At 41.8% G+C, this 19,867-nt stretch overlaps 1 protein-coding gene across 2 annotated transcripts in view; it reads left to right on the top strand.

Moving 5' to 3' along the window:
• The window catches only part of ASXL2 (ASXL transcriptional regulator 2), an 81,549-nt gene that overhangs the window by 715 nt on the left and 60,967 nt on the right, over positions 1-19,867 (top strand). The window lies entirely within an intron of this gene.

Genomic DNA, 19,867 nt, shown 5'->3' on the forward strand with positions numbered 1-19,867 from the left:
CTGGTAATCTTTGTTGTAGAAAAGTCACATTTGCTTTCAAGACTAGCAAAGATCTCTTGGCATATTTTCAAATGGCTGATCTTTTATGTCAGACATACCCATATTCCTCCTTGTTTTCCAGTAAACAAAAGCTAGCTCTTGAAGTAACTGCTGGAGAGACATTAATACTAAAGTTTTGGCATTTATACATCTCATTTAACTTATTTATTAAATCTATATGCCATCCATCTTACCATCAAGCGATTCTCAGCAACGATTTGTAGTTAATTCTGGGTAAAATACACTTTTGTGTTTCCAGTCTTGATGATAACATAAAATGTCATATAAACTTCATTTTAGTAAACAACTCTTAATGAGAAAAGTTACATATACAGCCAAGGAAGGAACTGTAGTTCATTGGCAGAAGATTTGCATTGGGTAGGGAAAATCCCAGATTCTGTCTTACATTGGCTGGCTTAACAAAGAGCTCTAGTCTTGAATAGCTACTGTCAGCTAGTGTAGATAGGGCTAATCTAGGTGAAGTAATTTTGACCAAGAAAGCTTTCTGTGCTTGTCTGCAAGCTACATGGATTCATCATTTGTTCTGTTATTTAGTTAATAATGAAACAATATTTTAGCACCTTTGTATTATCAATAAACACTATCCATGTCCACATTAGTCATGAAAGGATGGGGAAACATTAATTTTCCCCGATGTCAATCTGTGCATATAAATTGTTTATTTATGTATTCATTCAAACAATTTATATAGCCACCTGTCTCACAAACAAGCAGCTCTGAATGGCATACAGCTAAAAACAATTAATAGTTACATATTTAATATTTTGTGCAAATTGTCATAAAAGTCCTAGCTCTTTGTTTCTGCTGAAAAATAAATCTAAATTGTATACAAACATAAACACATCCACACTGTTAGTAGAGAATGTGGGGGACATTAATCTTTAATATCAAAAATAAAATAGAGTGTTTTTTGTAATGTGGAAACTTCAAGCAGACCTTTTTTTCTTTCCTAGATTCTAATTATGAATGCTTTTAAGTCACATTTGAATTTAGGCTTGCTCATACTGAGTATCCAGGAGTTAGCCTTAGCTTTATTGATAGTTTATATGCTGGTTGTATAATGCCATTTTGTTAGAAATGTTTCACTAAGGTGGTTGCATCCTGTTTTTCTGTAAAAACAAACATATCAGTGATTTTTAGGTATGGTGAAGTATGTTCCTAAATGAAAACATTTTAAATATCGTCCTACAAGTTCAGACTTCAGTAAAAAAAATCCTTTGCAGTTTATTGTTATAAGAAACAATGGCCATTTTTATTTGCTTGTTAGATTGATATTCTACCTTTTGTTCACGAATTCAAAGCAGCTTTGAAATAAAATCCTCATACTGTTAAAATCTTCCGATAAAGTGTACTGTCTGAGTCTATATAAATGGCATAGAAGATCTGTAATTAATTTGAATGTTTCCATAGTTGAAGACTAGATGTTTAAGATAATATCTACATACTCTTCAATTGGGCAAAATGTTGCATTGTAGGGCAACAACTTTTGAACCAAAAAACTTCAAATGGGCTACAATTTGAGGCTACAGAATACATACAAATACTGGAGCCCATGACTCTTGTGGAATTGTAATTTAACAAATTTTATAATACAATTTATGACATAATACAAAATGTTACAAAAAAATTCCTGTGATCAATGCTTGATGCTTGACTCTGCTAGACAGTTCAGCGTGGGGAACTTTCAAGGCAGATACATCTCTGAATATCTCCCTGAATTTTTAAGAACTTTTTGAGTACATTAGAAGCTCTGCCATTGTTGAAGGCATTGAGGAATCTAATAAGGAAATACCTCTGAGACAGTGACCTAATGGGTTGTCTAGTTCTATATAACTATTATCACCTTGTTCTGTACCCCTACAATATGTACAGAACACTTGTCATTTATTTTATCTGGAAAACAAATTCCAGATAAAATACTGGAATTCAACTTTATTAATATAGACTATAGTAATAGAATCTTTAAAACCTGGCAACATTTTCCTTTTCCTCCCTCTAATGCCAAAGAGAGTTAAGACAAGCGAGTTTAAATTCCTACTGCTTCCTTTCCTGGGTTAAACTCATCTTTGGTAACTGATGCATTCCATCTGCAAGATTATATCTATGCTTCTCTATAGCTATGTAAAGAAATGAATTTTGGGGGCTCTTACGTATCTGTTGAAATGAATCCATTGCTGTTATTTCTTTACTAGGTTCAATTCTGTGACCAGCGTTTATGTAGGCAAAAACCACAAGTGTGCTTACATATTGCTTCTTTTGTGTGCTATGGAAATTTTTGATTTTTTTAAATCATTCCCTTGGCAATTTTATATAGGTTGGATAGTAAGCAGTAGCATGGACTATAAGCCTACCTACTTTGGTAGCCCTTTCAAAACTATGGGGTAAATACCTTATCTCAAATTTCCATTGTTCCCTTGGCAGAACAGTCAAAATATTTTGAGTTTCATTCTTTCTAAACACTTGATACATGAAATATGAAATGTTTTAATGGAACACCCTGAATAGGATTGTTTTGTTTGAGTTTGGCACAAAGCATTTGTTTATTTTGTGCATACCCATGTGATGATGTCTTTTAGATGATTTGAACTGATTTTTGACATAAGATTTTAAACAGGGTGTGTATAGGAGGAGGAGTAGCAGAACCTGGGGGTAGAGTTAAAAGAGCAATCAGTCTAAAATCCCTACATAGCTGCAAGAGAACTAAATCCCATCTCCCTTGAATTCTGTTAACTGTTTCCAATCTGTGCTAACCATTAGTTGAGAAAATTCCTGTGCATAGACATGATTAGCAATCACTTTAATTGACTTCATTTATGAACCAGATCTGCAATCCACCTTCTTTTCAGTGCTGCATCTGGTATAACTTCTCTGACAGATATGACTATCCTGCTTGTGTCTGAAGACTTCCAGCAAATGGCCATTCACCACTTTATGTAGCAATTCAGTTCACTGACTGACAGCTTGTATAGTCAGGAAATTCCTCCTGACTAAATCCTAACTTTTAACCTTTCTCATTGTAGTTTTAATCCACTGGTTCTGGTCCTGTTCTATGGGGCTGTAAAACATATGCACATATTTAACATCCTTTTAAATATTTGAAGACTGCTATCCTATCCCTCCACTATTGTTTCCTGTGAACAAAATAGATATATGTTTCTTCATAAAGCTTGATTCCAGACCACTTGGTAGCCCCTTCTGAATTCTCTCCAATTTGTCACTGTTCTTTTTAATCCAGTATTCCCAAGGTAGTTTGGTCAGAGCAGGTGTTCTACACTTCCTGTAATCTGGACTTTAACCTGCTGTGAATGCAACTGAAAATATAATTTCTATATTCACAGCTGATCACTTTATTGATTCATGTTCATCTTGTGGCGTACTCAAATATCAAATTCTTTTCCAGTTTGTCCTTTTATCAGGTCGCTAATAGAAATGTTGAATAATACAAAGAATAGACAAAATGCTGTGGCATTCCACTCCATACTATTCTTCACACTATTTGAAAGCCATTATGAATACTCTCTGGGTGTGGTCATTTAGCCAATTATGAATCTATTTGCATCATACAGTAGAGGCCATGTTTTAGCATTTTGTTAATGTGGATATCAAGAGGCTTTCTCGAATGCTGTGCTGAATTCAAGGTACACTGTTGACAGCATTCTCTGATCTATTAAACCTGTGGTACCGTCAAAAAAGAAGGTAACGTTAATTTGGCTAATCCATTGTACCTTTTCTTGTATTATTTTCCAAATGTGTATGCATATGTTGCTTTATAATCTGCTCAGTATAGATATCAAACTGACAGGTCTGTAATTTTTCTGGACCTGCTTTCTTTTATTTTAAAGATAAAAACATTTGCCATTCACCAATTTTCCAGGAGTTTTCAAGCATTGTATTTAGGGTTTTGTGATCATTTCCTCTAGTCCACTGATGGCGAAACTTTTAGAGACCGAGTGCCCAAAAACTGGCCCTGCCCCTGCTCCACCCCCTGCCCTGCCCCCACTCCAACCCCTGCCCCACCCCTGCCCTTCCCCCACCCCGTCCCCAACCCCACCTGCCCGCAGGGCCACTCACCGCCTCCAGGACCCACCGCAGATCGCCCAGGCAGCCCAGCAGCGCCATGGCCACGCCCTCTGCCCACGCCCCGCAGCATCAACTGCAGGATGGGGCATGAGGGCAGAGTCTTGTCTACACTGCCTGGCTGCCATGTCCTTGGCTGTGCTGCTCCATGTAGGCCACGCTTGGGGGCGACTCTCCTCCAGGGGGGCTGCTGGTGAGGAGGGGGTTGTATGGGGAGGTGAGGCTGGGGCAACGACACATGTGCCCACAGAGAGGTCTCCGAGTGCTGCCTCTGGCACGCGTGCCATAGGTTCACCACCACTGCACTAGTCCCTTCAGTACGTTAGAAGCTAATTCAACTGATTCTGGAGAGTTCATTTACTTTCTCTGAGTTTTTTTCCTTCTGTCCTTCAGTTTCTGCTTGTGGCACTCTGCTGCAATTAGTGCTTCATTTTCTATTTGAGAGAAGGCACACTAAACATCTCAAACTGGGTTTGTTCTTATGCCAATTTAGTTGTTACAGTTTCTTTTGTTTTAATCACTGAGATAGTGGGGGTGAGGGGGTGGGAGGGAGGGAAAGAATATACAAATTGAGGAAATCCTTATTTTGAGTTGCTTTATTTACTGCCCATCTTGCACACACAAATGTATAAAGTTACAATGAAAATACAGATTATAACTAAAATTAAAAGATGGGGAGGAAAGGAACAGAATTTACAGGGGGGAGGTAGGAACTGCTGTTAGTTGATCAACCACTTCCAGTGTGTACTCCCGCACTGGGGCCCCAGCCTACTAGCAGAGCCAGGTCTTCAGGCACTTGCGGAGGGTGGGAGCCAATCTTATCTCAGGGGGAAGATGTTCTAAAGGGCCATGGCCATGGCAAAGAAGGTTCTTCTCCTGGACCCCACCAGCCGGAATTCCTTGACTGACAGTATCCTCAGCATGCCTCCTCTGCAGGCTTGAGTGGAGCAGGTCTATCCCATAGAGGTGAGGTGGTTCCTCAAGTGACCTGGAAGTCTTGAATTGCGCCTGGAAGCAAACTGGCAGCCAATGAAGCTTGCAGAACAGCGATGTAACATGGGCCACTCTAGAGTTCCCAAAGGCTGCCCTACTCCTCTGTACTCTGCACCAGTTGAAGCTTCCAAATGCTTTTCAAGAGTAGCCCCACGTAGAGCACATAGCAGTAGTCCAAGCATTAGATGACCAGTGCTTGAATGACTGAGCACACAGGGACTCCTGATCCAGGAAAGGCCGCAATTAGTGCACAACCAGAAGTTGTTCAAAGGCTCTCCTGGCTGCAACTGCTATCCGCTCTTTGAGCAGGAGTCACAATTCCAGGAGAACCCCTGAGTTGTGGACTGGATCTGTTTGGGGTAGTACCACCCATCCAGAACTAAAGGTATCAAAGTCCCAGATCTTAAAGCTCCATGCACCCAAAGCCACTCAGGCTTGGCAGGGTTCAGCCAAAGCCTGTTGTCCCCCATCCAGGTCCTCATGTTGTTGTTGTTGTTAATTGCGAAGTCGTGTCCAACCCATCGCGACCCCATGGACAACGTTCCTCCAGGTCTTCCTGTCCTCTACCATCTTCTGGAGTCCATTTAAATTCACACCTACTGCTTCAGTGACTCCATCCAGCCATCTCATTCTCTGTCGTCCCCTTCTTCTATTGCCCTCAATCTTTCCCAGCTCTTCTCCAGTGAATCCTTCCTTCTCATTAGGTGGCAAAGTACTTCAGTTTCAACTTCAGGATCTGGCCTTCTAAAGAGCAGTCGGGGTTGATCGCTTCTAGGATTGACCAGTTTGAACGCCTTGCAGTCCAAGGGACTCGCAGGAGTCTTCTCCAGCACCATAGTTCAAAGGCCTCAATTCTTTTGCGCTCAGCCTTTCTTATGGTCCAACTTTCACAGCCATACATTGCAACTGGGAAAACCATGGCCTGGACTATACGCACTTTTGTTGGCAGGGTGATGTCTCTGCTTTTTAGAATGCTGTCTAGATTTGCCATAGCTTTCCTCCCCAGGAGCAAGCGTCTTTTAATTTCTTGGCTGCAGTCCCCATCTGAGGTGATCTTGGAGCCCAGAAAAATAAAATCTGTCACTACCTCCATTTCTTCCCCATCTATTTGCCAGGAATTGAGAGGGCCGGATGCCATGATTTTGGTTTTCTTAATGTTGAGTTTCAAGCCAACTTTTGCACTCTCCTTCTTCACCCGCATCAAGAGGCTCTTTAGTTCCTCTTCACTTTCTGCCATTAGAGTGGTATCATCTGCATATCTTAGGTTGTTGATATTTCTCCCGGCAATCTTAATTCCAACTTTTGATTCATCTAGCCCTGCCTTTCTCATGATGTGCTCTGCATATAAGTTAAATAGGCAGGGCGACAGTATACAGCCTTGCCGGACTCCTTTTCCAATTTTGAACCAATCAGTGGTTCCGTGTTCGGTTCTCACTGTTGCTTCTTGACCCGCATATAGGTTTCTCAAGAGACAAATGAGATGGTCTGGTACTCCCATCTCTTTAAGAACTTGCCACAATTTGTTGTGATCCACACAATCAAAGGCTTTTGCATAGTCAATGAAGCAGAAGTAGATGTTTTTCTGGAACTCCCTAGCTTTCTCCATGATCCAGCGTATGTTGGCAATTTGATCTCTAGTTCCTCTGCCTCTTCGAAATCCTGCCTGTACTTCTGGTAGTTCTCGATCCACATACTGCTGGAGTCTAGCTTGTAGGATTTTAAGCATAACTTTACTAGCATGTGAAATGAGTGCAATGGTGCGATAGTTTGAACATTCTTTGGCATTGCCTTTCTTTGGAATTGGAATGTAAACTGACCTTTTCCAATCCTGTGGCCACTGTTGAGTTTTCCAAATTTGCTGGCAAATTGAGTGTAGCACTTTTACTGCATCGTCTTTTAAGATTTTGAATAGCTCAGCTGGAATACTGTCACCTCCACTAGCTTTGTTGTTGCTCAGATTTTCTAAGGCCCATTTCACTTCACATTCTAGGATGTCTGGTTCGAGGTCAGTGACCATCTCATTGTGGTTATCTGGGATGTTAAGCTCATTCTTGTATAGTTCTTCTGTGTAGTTTTGCCATCTCTTCTTAATCTCTTCTGCCTCTGTTAGGTCTCTGCCATTTTGGTCCTTTATCATGCCCATCTTTGCATGAAACGTTCCCTTCATATCTCCAATTTTCTTGAAGAGATCTCTGGTCCCCTATTCTGTTGTTTTCTCTATTTCTTTGCACTGTTCATTTAAGAAGGCATTCTTATCTCTTCTAGCTATTCTCTGGAATTCTGCATTCAATTGGTGTATCTTTCTCCTTTGCCTTTCGCTTCCCTTCTTTCTCAGCTATTTGCAAAGCTTCCTCAGACAGCCATTTTGCTTTCTTGCATTTCTTTTTCTTTGGGATGGTTTTAGTTGCTACCTCTTGTACAATGTTGCGAACTTCCATCCATAGTTCTTCAGGCACTCTGTCTATCAGATCCAGTTCCTTAAATCTATTTGTCACCTCTACTGTATATTCATCAGGAATATGATTTAGTTCATACCTGAGTGGCCTAGTGCTTTTCCCTACTTTTTTCAATTTAAGCCTAAATTTTGCAACGAGAAGCTCATGATCTGAGCCACAGTCAGCTCCTGGTCTTGTTTTTATTGGCTGTATGCAGCTTCTCCATCTTTGGCTGCAGAGCACATAGTCAATCTGATTTCTATGTTGACCGTCTGGTGATGTCCATGTGTAGAGCCGTCTCTTGGGTTGTTGGAAAAGAGTGTTTGTTATGACCATCGTATTCTCTTGACAAAATTCTATTAGCCTGTGCCCTGCTTCATTTTGTACTCCAAGGCCAAACTTGCCTGTTATTCCGGTTATCTTTTGGCTTCCTACTTTAGCATTCCAATCCCCCATGATGATAAGGACATCATTTTTTGGTGTTAATTCTATAAGATGCTGTAGGGCTTCATAGAACCTGGTCAATTTCATCCTCTTCAGCACCAGTGGTTGGGGCATAGATTTGGACTACTGTGATATTGAATGGTTTGCCTTGGATTCGAATTGAGATCATTCTGTCATTTTGGGGATTGTATCCCAGTATTGCTTTTCCTATTCTTTTATTGACTATGAAGGCTATTCCATTTCTTCTGAGGGATACCTGATGGTCATCTGAGTTAAATTCACCCATTCCTGTCCATTTTAGTTCGCTGATTCCTAAGATGTCGATGTTCAGTCTTGTCATCTCTTTTTTGACTACGTCTAGCTTGCCTTGATTCATGGATCTTACATTCCAGGTTCCTATGGAGAAAAAATCTTTACAGCATCGGACTTTCCTTTCACCACCAGATATATCCACAGCTGAGCGTCCTTTCGGCTTTGGCCCAGTCGCTTCATTCTTTCTGGCGCTACTAGTACTAGCCCTCTGCTCTTCCCCAGTAGCATATTGGACACCTTCCGACCTGAGGGGCTCATCTTCCAGCATCATATCTTTTTTCCTTTTAGTACTGTCCATGGGGTTTTCATGGCAAAGATACTGGAGTGGTTTGCCATATCCTTCTCCAGTGGATCACATTTTGTCAGAACTCTCTGCTATAACCTGTCCGTCTTGGGTGGCCCTGCATGGCATAGCTTATAGCTTCATTGAGTTACGCAAGCCCCTTCGCCACGACAAGGCAGTAATCCATAAAGGGGTCCTCATAGCCTCCAGAAACCATGAGAGGGAGCAACAGCATCACTTGGGTCACCTGGGGTGGAGATAAAAAGTAGACTGATGATACCTCAACTTGTGATGGATGATCTCACCTAGCAGCTTCATGTAGAAGATGGTAAACAGTATTGGAGAGAAGAAACTGAACATTGGAGAAACTTTCTAGTTATTTTTAATCTCTGGACAGGATCTTGTAAAAACAGATAATACCTTAGGCATTTTGATCTTATTTATTTCCAGTGATAGCCACCACCTTAATTTAGAATAGAATAGAATAGAATAGAATAGAATAGAATAGAATAGAATAGAATAGAATAGAATAGAATAGAATAGAATCAGCAGGAGAACCTATACCATCTCAGGTGATTGTCTAGTTTTTTCTTAAAAATCTCCAGTGATGGAGTGCCCACGATTTCTGGAGTCAAGCTGTTCCACTGTTGATTGTCCTCACTGTCAGGAAGTTTCTCCTTAATTCCAGGTTGCTTCTCTCTTTGATCAGTTTCCAACTGTTGTTTCTTGTCCTTCCCTTTGGTGCTTTGGTGAACAATCTGGCCCCCTCTGCTTTGTGGCAGCCCCTCAGACACTGGAATACTATCATGTCTCCCCTATTTCTTCTTTAGACTAGTCCAGGGGTAGGCAACCGTGGCTCTTTTATGACTCATGGACTTCAACTCCCAGAATTCCTGAGCCAGCATAGCTGGCTCAGGAATTCTGGGAGTTGAAGTCCATGAGTCATAAAAGAGCCAAGGTTGCCTACCCCTGGACTAGTCAAACCCAAGTCCTGTAGCGGTTCTTCGTATGTTTTAGTCTCCAGGCCTTTGATCATCTTAGTTGCTCTTCTTTGAATTTTTTCCAAACTCTCAACATCTTTTTTGTGATATGGTGATCAAAATTGGCTGCAGTATTCCAGGTGTGGTCTTTCTAGGGTTTTATAAAACGGTACTAATACTTTGCATTTATATAAGGAAGTGATTTGATATACTAATCTTTTTGAACTAACCAGGATGATAGTGAATTAATTTATTCCCTCTCAGAGCTTCTTTGACTCCCAACTCTTCCATTGGCAATTAGCTTTTTGTTATTTTGTTAGTGAAATATACAAATAGTCACTAGTTATATCTAAATAAAGCATACACAAGAAATTATAGTTACCTTTTAAAAAATGTCAGGTCCAGAAAATGTGTAAAATGTTTTTCTCCTGGAGTAGTCAGGAGGATTCTCAGTGCCAGTTAGTTCTTGGAATTGAGAAAGATCTTTTCCCAGGAGTTTTTGTTGTAGAACTGTTAATAGATCAGAAGATCCGGCTGTGCACCTGAGTCATTCTGGAAATCAGTGGTAGTAGAAAACAAACCCAAAATCTTTTTGTTGATATCTTTTATATATTTAGTTAAATGTATGAACTTATTTTCAGAAGAGGTAATGGTTTTCAGTGGAACACTCTCACTATCACCATGCTTTTAATAAAATAAATTATTAGAAACCTTACTAGGCTGATCTTGTGAACCTGAGGTAAGTCATTGCTAATTTTTTATGTAACTACAGTCTAGAACTCTAATGTACAATTTCCCTCAGTGGTTTGTTACTGCATTTTTCCAGGAAGTTCTCCCCCCCCCCCTCCGCCGCCAATTTCCCAGTCTACCATGCAGGCTTAGTATTATTCCCTGGAGGTCTATCATTCAAACACTAACAAAATCCAGGCTTAAGATTTGCAGCCCAAGCATTGCCATCTTCAAAGATGATCTTCAATTGCTGTATTTCACATCTTTGTTATAGGAGATTCAAATGATTTAATATGCTAAACCATTGAATCTCAGTGTTGTCTTTCTGACTTTTCAGATTTCATGTACAACAGTTGCTTCAGACAACTGTACCCAGGAAATGCACTATTTCTGAAGCTGTGAAAATCTTTAATTTTTTTAATGCATACAGAGATTATGTCAGTATAGTGCAAACATGGCAACAATATAGTGGCTTGTAAAGTAGATTCCACAGTAGTAATCTTAGCTTGTATAAAATAGTGTGAATATCTTGGAGTAAAACTGGGCCTAAGTTAGGGTTGTAACACACAGTCAAATGTGCTAGAAATTACTAGTACTTTCACTACAGTAAGAACAGAATGCTAAATGTGGTACAGGATAATTAAGACTGATCAATAGAGTTTCTCTGTCTTACTTAAAATTATAAGATGAAAGGTTTTTTTTAAAAACCAAAGCCATGATGAGGGGTCCTTGGTGCTCTTTGAGCTTGCTTGTTTTCTTGCAGACATTTCATTACCCTAACTAGGTAACATCATCAGTGCTAGTAAGGAATGCTGTTTGCTCTCAGTTTATATTCTGGGTGGGTGGGGGTGGTCTTAGGGATTCTTTGGTTGGGTGGTTTCCTATGGCTCTTCAAAGGTCATTGAGAACTATGTGAATATGAGATGCAATTGATTGGATGATGATTGATTTATAAAAAGTGCCCCGAAGTGCTTGAATTATAGAATGTTTTGTACATATATGGAGTTGTGGAACCAACTTCTTTGGTGTCTCAGTGCAATAAGAATGTATGATTAAATGTGTATTGTATGTATAAATGGAATGCTTAATGATCCAGGATTGAACAGAGAGTTTTAAAAGATGTGTGACGTCCATTATTTTGTTTAATCAATTTGTGGATAAATATACGGCATATGGAATCTTATGGTGATGGTAGAGGTGAATTGGTTGTGAATTATTATTTGCAATATACTAGTACTTGAGTACTTAAGATGCCATCTTGAGAATTTGAGCAATTTGCAGGAAATGTTTGTTTGTCTGATGCAGCAAGAAGTACAGATCAGAAAATCTTATCAAAGATCAGAGTAATTATGTTTGACAGGGAAAATGGAGTAAACATTTGTCAATTATACATAAATGGTGAAGAGCTGGAACAAGTGCTTGCATAGAATATTGGCATAGAAAAATGGATGGAGAAATTTTAAGACAATCAAATACTGGTAGGAAGTTAATAAGCAGTATATGATCTGTTGTGAAGAAGAAATGTTTGCAAAGCAAAAATGCCTGAAAATATTCATCATGGTTTCACCCATCTACTTATGCTTTTGATTTTTCCTTCTTTATTGAGACTTTGCATTTTTCACTGTTGAAATTAATCTTGCTGGTTCCTGCACATTGTACTAGCTTGTCAAGATCCTTTTGAAGCTTGATAGTATTTGTTTATTTGACAGTTGTTGCTATCTTGCTTATCTTTGTATTATCTACAGATCTGATAGTTGTATTTTCTGATCCCTATCCAGAGTATTTATAAATGCACTGGACAGTACAGTGCTTACAAAAGAATACCCTTGATACCTTCTTCTACACTGATGTGGCCTCATTGCTATACAGTTGTTGGGTTTGATTGCTCAATCAGTATTTGTAGCCATCTTATGTAAGTCCAGTTACGTGGTACTATTTCTCTGCTGAGATTTCCTAGGAGACTTTGAATTGAAGGGAAGCCATTGTATTGAATAAAGAACTACATTGGCTAGTTGGTAGCTCTGAAACTAAATACTGTGTGATCATGAATAAATGAAATATTAAATCTTAATGGTGTTTGTTGTACAGAGCTTATTACTTAGTGCAATATATGAAATCAGACTTCTGAGATTGGTCGGCAAACTGTGGAAACACAAACCATAGTTACTATTACACATTAACTTATGTCTGTGTTTGCTTTGTGTTTCCTCTTATAGCTATAAATAAATAAAATGTATTTATTTATTAAATTTATATGCTGCCTGTCTCACAATTAGGTGCCCCTATGCAGTTCATTAATTCTATTCCAGGAACAGAGCACATAACCAGTAAGGTAAGCAGAGCCGAATGGCTTAGCTGGGAGGAGAAAAGGTGAGCAGTAGCCTATTTGCTCCTTAGAAACAGAACTAGTTTTGTTTCCTTGTCTTTGGCATTTCCTACATTCATGAAGGAAGTACTCTTCTGTGGTTGAGATATCTTGTGGCCTTAAGATCCGCAAATGTAGATGGTTGAACAATATGCAGTCCTTATGAATCTTTGTAGCACTTTGGCCAAGGCTGCTTAATAAATTTGGATTTAAAGAGCTGCTGCCTGATCAAGTCTATTGTTAGCTGGATCCATAGTTTAAAGTGTATTTAGGTTTTTATTGTAAAAGACTGAAGGTAAGAGAATTATTTTCTGACTAATATGGATTTGCAGTGGCACTGAATTATTGAACTGGTTGGATTTGCAGTGGCACTGAATTATTGAACTGGTTCCAGTTTCAGAATTCAGTGCCATTGCAAACCTATAACTATGTGCTGTTTATCATTGGTATGTCTTTAACCTGAAATCAAAGAAACATTATAGTAGCAAATTAGCATACCAATAAACTGTTAAGACCTATATTAACTCTTGCAATAATTGAAGGTCACTGTTTCCCTCCTAAGGTGAATTGAGGCCATATGAGAAATTAGTAAAAAAATGCCAGCTGAATTCATCTATTTTAATGTCAGTGTCTCTAACTTGTATAAGGAAGTGAAAGGTGTGCAAAACATTTTGAAGGTGAAATATTTCAACCCCTGAAAGAAAAATGTGATGTATATTCCATAACAGAGAAAAAAAGGTAAAATATAATCCCAAATGTCAAAGTTGGAATGTGCTATCCCAATCTTATTACAAATGATCCAACTCTGAAATATGATGTTTTAGATCTGGAACATTTCAATTTCATATTATTTTATATATTTCTAATTATTTGTTGAGATTAAGAATGGGTTCTTATAACATACTGTATATGCTCTGTCTTCAAGACCCAGACACTTTTGGAAATTTCTGATATTCCAAAATACAGCAGCAAAATCCTTTGCTATCATTTCTTGCATAGATTTATACAAAATATCTAGTTTTGTCCTTTTTACTGACTGACTCTCTTTTTGGCTCTTGACAGAGTTCAAAATATTGATGCTTTTAAAATTCAAAATTATCTGGCCAAGTAGGCCTGAAGGGCTATCTCTTTTGATGTGAATCTATTCAAGCACTTGTATTGTTGTATTGTCTGGTCTCTAATTTTCTATTTGGTAGGAGAAGTGAATGGTGCCTGAAAGGTCTCCTAATAATGACCTTTGGTTTCCTCTTCCTTGCAAGTTTGAAAAAAAAAATAGTGGTCAATGGAATCCATTCATTAAAATTAATGTGACTGCTAAATCAGTGGCATTTTGTACAGAAACCTTAAAAAGATTAATTTAATGAAAGGCAGTGGGTTACTGCTCTAGATTAGCACTTCTCCCAAAATGTGTTTTCAAGTATACATGGCCATATTATATATTCTAGAACAGTCTTTTCTAATCAGCTGCTCTCCAGCATATAATGTATATCATTCCCTGTTTCAGAATGTTTGCTTTTGAAATAGAGGTTGCTTCTGTTTCTGGGATGATTAGTCTAGATGCAACTAAATTAGAGCTGAGAAGGTAGTTAAGTATAAAATAGATTGCATACAAGAATGCTTTATTTAATATTTCCCTTATTTTAACAGATTGAAGCAAGTTTAACTGTTTGGCATTGGATCCAGAGACCTAGCAAGTAGGAATCCATTCAAGAATCCATTCAGCAAGTGAAAATAGTAGTAGAAAATCAATTCTAAAAAATATCTAGAAAGAGTACAAAGAAGAGTAACAAAGATGATTATGGGTCTGGAGGCTAAAATATATGATGAATGGTTGCAGGAACTGGGTATTTCTAGTCTAACAAACAGAAGGATTAGGGATAACATGACAGCAGTTTTCCAATATTTGATCGGCTATCCCAGAGAAGAGGGGGACAACCTGAGGGCAAGACAAAAGGTAACCAATGGAAACTTATTAAAGAGAGATCCAACTTTGAACTAAGGAGAAATTTCCTGACTGTGAGAACAACTTCCTTTAGAAGTTGGAGATTTTTAAGAAGAGATTGGATAGCCATTTGTCTAGAGTGGTCTTGGGCAGGGGTTTGGACTAGAAGACCTCCAAGGCTCCTTCCAATTCCATTATCTGTATTCTGAAAATAAAAATCTGGCTCTTTCTTTTCCTGGAAGGCTCTGCTGAATCTTGGTCTCTTATGAAAGTGAAAGGAATTCTTCAGTTTGCAGAGGATTAATATTTTGTATTGCATGATACTGAGTCTTTTTTTCTCCAGTACAGGAGATGGATAATCCACGGATGGGTTTTCTCTGTCTGCCTGCTCTTGAGACCAAGTAGCCAAAACTTGACATGCCCCCACTTCCTGTGGAGTCCATTCTTAACTTGGTCTCTGCTCAAGAAGACTCGTTTTGGCGTGGCTCTCAGCTTATCAGGTTAGACAAAGAAATCCATTGATTGATTATCCCTTGATAATTGGCCTCCCCTTCCAAAAAAATTGCCACCTATAGGAATTTAACCACAAAATTTTCTGGGGATCAGTCCTGATCTCAAACCTAAAATTAAAAAGGGGATTGGTGGGGAGGGAAACTTCCCCACAGATATCAGCCAGCCCCAGGGCTCTGGGGGGTGGAAAGGGGGGGAAGAAGGCATCAGCAGAGACTACTTGCTGAACCTTTTCCCCAACCACCAAGTTTTCCTTGGGATCATCCCTGATCCTATATTAAAATTGAAAAAGGGGGTGTGGGGGGGGGGAACTCCCCACGGATCCCAGCCAGCCCCAGGGCTTTGGAGGTGGAAAAGGGGGGAAAAAGGCATCAGCAGAGACCACTTGCTGAGCTTTTCTCCCCAACCTTCCAAGGGATTTTTTCCTCAAATTGGGGGAAAAAATAACAATCTCCAGGTCCGGATTCAAACTTGAATTCGGATCATCGGAGATTCCCTAGCAGCCCAGGGCAACCGCGGGCGCCATTTTAGTTGCCGCTTTCAGGCAACAAAGGCAATCCCTGACTGGGATTCCCTTAAAACGTCACCAGCGCGCCAAATTTAAATCCCCGGGCACAAGCAGCTTCTGAGAGGCCGCGGAGCTTATTTTCAGAGGGAAACGAGCTGCGGCCACCCTCCTTTTTAAAAAGCCGAAGCACAGGAAGGGAGTAAGCCCCAACTAAGAAATGGGGGCTAGAGAACCCTCCTGGGATCCGCAAAGCCCGTTTTCAGGGAGAAATGAGCCGCAGCCGCCATCTCTTGCCAGAGGAAGGCAAACCGAGCTTAAGGAAGCTCCACATCATAACTGGAAGTACTGATAGAGGCAGAATAGGAGCGCACAGCCAGCGCTCCACCCCCGATACACACATATAATAATAGGACAAAATATAATAATAATAAAAATAAATAAATAAATTTAAAAATAAATAAATAAATAAATAAAATAAAAAATTAATTAAAGCTAAAAATTAAGCGACAGCAAGGCCAACAGGCCTAAAGGCAGAACACACAATATTATCATCATCACCATTGTTGTTGTTGTTGTTGTTATTATTATTGTTATTTTATTATTATTATTGTTGTTCCTATTATTAGTATAATAGTAATAATATTAATAAGAATAAATTCCGCTCTAGGTGATCGCCATTTGATACCTTGTTGTGTATTAAGTCAGGCCTACAGACCCTTTTGAGGTCGCCACTGATATTTTTTGCCTCCCTTTTCTTTTTTCTACTGGTGCACGTTGCCTGGTCACCTAAGGCCTCCGGGCGGAACCCAAAGAGTGGTTCCAAATGTGCCTTCGGTACCTCCCTCAGCTACCGTGACCTTAGCCCAGAGAGAATATTTTTGTTGTGGTCGGGTGATCAGGGGAACAGTCCTGGTACTTGTTCCAATTTGCTCCCGCCAATACTTGCCTGCCTGAGCGTCTTCTCAGTTTTTCTGGGACTGCTCAAGCGGAATGGAGGGACCCTCGTTGCCTCAATCCATGAGCACGACCCCTCCATCTCCCAATTACGGCTGCAACACACCTTCTGACCAGAAGGCGGCAGGCAAGTGCAAAGCGAAGACAAAACACTCGCTCAAGAGGCCCTCCAAGTTGGCGGAAAAGCAAGCCAGCCGTAGGCACCAGGCCCTGGAGAAGGAGTTCTCCAGAGCGCAGAGGCAGGCCCAATAGGAATTGGTTCAAATGGCGGCCATCGAGATGGAATTACCATTGGGTCCATCCACATCAACCCAGAGAGTGTGGTCCATTCCAGGAACACCGCAACCACTGGATTCGCCATCCACATCAGCCCAACAAACAACCACGGTGGCAGGCACAACCACTGAGTCCACCTCTCCACCTGCGGTCACCACACCCAAAGGTAATGACATAGGGGACATCTGGGCAGATGGACGGCTAGAGGCCCTATTAACCAAAGTGGTGGACCGAGCCCTAGCACAGCGCTCCGCCCACCACAACCAGGGGCCCTCCACCTCAGCCATGCCACACTCGGAACTCCCCTCAGAGTCCTCAGGCATTCAGGAACCCGCCTCCCCGGCCCAGTCCTCCATGAGTGGTTATTCTTCACCACAAGAGGAGGATCAACCTGGGATCTCTATGTCAGAGGATGAGGAGCTTCCCCATGAGCCCCCCTCAGGGGGATTATTTAATCACAACCGCTTCCTCACGATACTACGCAAGGCCACAGCCATTGCGGACATGGGGACGGATCAGTTTTCTCAGCCGCAAGCGACACTGGCCACCACATCCAGATCCGTATTCGTAGAAAAGGTGACAACGCAGCACCATATACCTTGCCCCGCCATTTTCCTGAAAGGGATCAAGAAGCCATGGGACTCTCCCGCTTCCTTCCCATCAGTGAGTGGTACGGACAAAAAATTATACAGCACTGCCACAGACCTCAATGAGGCCTTAGAAATACCTAAAGTAGATGAAGCCTGGACCCCCTTGGTCTCCCAGACAGCCATGGCTGGGGACCTAGTGGAGGCCCTTAAGGCAGATGACAAAAAGTGGGAACAAGCCTTTCGCAAAACCCACCAGACAGCGGCATGGGCCATCAAAGCAGCCACCTCGGCCTCCTTTTTTGTCCGGGCCACCCTCATCTGGTTGCAACAACTACAAACCATAGTTCCTATGGATGACATACGAACACACCAGGACCTGGCTAAGATGGTAGCAGCCACGGAATACGCTGCAGACGCAACGCTCCAATCGGCCATTTTTTCATCCAGATCCATAGCATCCAACATAATTGCCAGGAGAATGCTATGGCTAAAACACTGGCAAGCTGACACCAAGGCTAAGTGGCGGCTAGCGACCGCCCCTTACTCAAGCAACGGTCTGTTTGGGGAGGCCTTGGACCCCTATCTTGTAGAGAACAAAGACAAGCGGAAGGTCATGGCACACTTGAACAAAAGGTCAGACAAACGTACCACACCTTACTTTCGTAGGCAGTCCTTTCGCCAACCGACAACCACGCCTATCAGTCAGGCACCCAAGCCATTCACTCCCAGGCAGAACAAACCATACGGCCGCCCCTACGACAGACCGGGGTTCCAGCCCAGACAACAAAACCAGTCGAGACGACCCTTTCGTGGAACGGGTCGTCAGTACCGGAAGACAAAATGACTCCTACATAGACCTACCCATTGGAGGAAGACTAGCTCACTTCTTCCACCAGTGGGAGCAGACCTCCACGGACAACTGGGTACTACAAACCATCCAGTCCGGGCTGTCCCTGGAGTTCCTGGTCACACCCCCAGACCGACTCATCAACTGCTCGGTCTCCAGGAACCCCACCAAACGCAAACTCATGCAGGAGGCCATCCAACACCTGTTGGACATTCAAGCATAGAACCGGTCCCAGCGGAATACAGAGGCAGAGGATTTTACTCCATCCTCTTCGTGGTTCCAAAGACTTCAGGAGGATGGAGGGCAATCCTGGACCTCAAAAACCTCAACCGCTACATCACATACAAAAAATTCAAGATGCAATCCCTTCAGTCCATCCTGGGAAGCATCAGAGAAGGAGACTTCCTGGCATCGATAGACCTCACGGAAGCCTACCTTCACATCCCCATCCACCCAAACCACCGCCGGTTCCTACGTTTCTGTTACGGGGGAAAACACTTCCAATACAGAGCTCTCCCCTTCGGTCTATCTTTGGCACCCAGGGTATTTACCAAGATACTAGCAGCGGTAGCCGCCAAACTGAGAAAAATCCCAATACGCGTCCAATGTTACCTAGACGACATACTAATCCAAGCAACATCCCTACAGACAGCTCAGGCGGACGTAAGGACCGTCATTCGCGTCCTCCAATTACACGGATTCTCAGTAAACTTTCAGAAGAGCCAGACAGTTCCCTCGTCCAGGCTGCTGGATCTGGGGGCCACGATAGACACAACCAACTGTATGGTCTATCTGTCCCAAGACCGGGTGGCCGGCATCAGGGAACTGGCTCGCTGGGTTCACAGGCAACGTTCAGTTCCGATACTAACACTTTCCCAATTATTGGGCAAGATGGTATCGGCCATAGCCATTGTACCCTGGGCCAGGCTCCACCTACGGGAACTACAGTGGTTTCTGCTCCCTTACCAACGGCAGAACACCAGCGCATCCAACCACCTAGTCAGGGTCACGGCACAAATCCGCAGGGCGCTACGCTGGTGGTGCTCTCGGGCCGTGACCAAGGGGTCACCCTTCAAGGAACCAGTCAGAGTTACCATCACTACAGACGCCAGTCTGTATGGTTGGGGAGCCCATCTGGACTCCCAGTTTGTACAGGGACGTTGGTCCGCCACGGATCTGAGAAACAACATCAACTGGCTAGAACTCAGGGCTATCCACCTAGCCTTGCAACAATTCAAAGACAGAATCAGAGGCCACCACGTTCTAGTCCTAACAGACAACGTAGCAGCCAAGGCGCACATCAATCGGCAGGGGGGGACCAGATCAAAAACCCTGATGACAGAGTCACGACTCCTATTCAGCTGGGTAGAGCCCAATCTGAAGTCACTAAAAGCGGAACACATATCGGGGGTCAACAACCAGCAAGCGGACTTCCTAAGCCGCACCACAGTGGACCCTTCGGAGTGGGGGCTACACCCGAACTTGTTCCTAGACATCTCCCGCAAGTTCGGGTACCCGATCCTCGATCTGTTCGCATCATCAGACAATGCCCAGCTCCCCAG

This window comes from Crotalus tigris, unplaced genomic scaffold, assembly GCF_016545835.1.
Source record: "Crotalus tigris isolate CLP2741 ecotype Arizona unplaced genomic scaffold, ASM1654583v1 scf7180000017987.690289119674:8195010, whole genome shotgun sequence".
NCBI lineage: Eukaryota > Metazoa > Chordata > Lepidosauria > Squamata > Viperidae > Crotalus > Crotalus tigris.